This window comes from Vombatus ursinus, unplaced genomic scaffold (assembly GCF_900497805.2).
Source record: "Vombatus ursinus unplaced genomic scaffold, bare-nosed wombat genome assembly UNPS02014798.1, whole genome shotgun sequence".
In the NCBI taxonomy this organism is placed as follows: domain Eukaryota; kingdom Metazoa; phylum Chordata; class Mammalia; order Diprotodontia; family Vombatidae; genus Vombatus; species Vombatus ursinus.
The window spans coordinates 68,090,706-68,091,832 of record NW_020954576.1 but is presented as its reverse complement, the minus strand read 5'-3'; positions in this window follow the sequence as shown (position 1 = coordinate 68,091,832).

Here is a 1,127-nt window from a genome sequence, read left to right as displayed (position 1 = left end):
TGTGTGTGTGTGTGTGTGTGTGTGTGTGTGTGTAATTTCATCAGGATGAATGATTGATTCCATTGATTGAGGTCACAGGCTTTTAATATCTTAACAAATAATAGTCATGATTGTTGATGAGTTGCTATGTTCATAGCATTTATTACCAGAAAGACAATCTTTTGGCATTGAGTTTCTCCATGTTTTGAATGCTAATAATTAGAAGAAAGACAAACAATTGCCATTAAAGCCCATTCTCAAAACCCTTCCAGCTTAGTAGGATCTGTCTGAACCTATGGTCAACTAGAATAACCTATGCAAACCAGAATTTGGAGGATTATCATTATTATATATGCAAAATTTTGAATATTTATTATTAAAGTTTTGATCAATAAATATTTAGCTAAGGATGACATGATTACAAGGAACATGCATGGCTTCATCAATGACAGGTCAGACCATACTAACCTAATTTCCTTTACTGACAGAGATACTAAACTGATAGGTCAAGTGAATACTATATCTATTTGGATCCTCTGAATCCATACCCCAAACCCAAAAAGGCACCTGCAAAGAAGTTTCACAAATACACAAGAGGAAAGGCTGATGCCCAGAGAACAAATATGAAAAAAATAAAGATGCCAAAAGAAAACATGGAGAAAGCTGAAATTTCTGGAAATGCCAAGTGATTTTTCTAAATTTTTATAACTGTACTGATTGAAATGGTTTTTTTATCTTATTAAAAATGCAGAAAATTCATTTATATTTTAAAATCTATGCTAATAGTGAACATGCAACTATTGTGGAAAAGGTTGGAGAGACACAAACTACACGTTAATATAATTGGATGGATTTGGACCTGGTCAGCCAGATTCAATCATATGTTCAACTACATGTTGACAAAAAAACTCCTCTAGAGTATTCCATGGACCCATGCTTAGCCCCGTGCTGTTCAACATTTTCCCCAGTGTCTTTGGTAAGGGCATAAATTACATGTTATATTTTCAGATCACATAAAAGCAGGAGGAATAGTAAACAAACTATAAAAAGAAATCTTGACAGGCTAGAACAATAGGGTGAATCAAATAAGATTACATTTAATAGGAACAAATGTGAATTCATACTTGGATAAAAAAAACCTCAAAAGT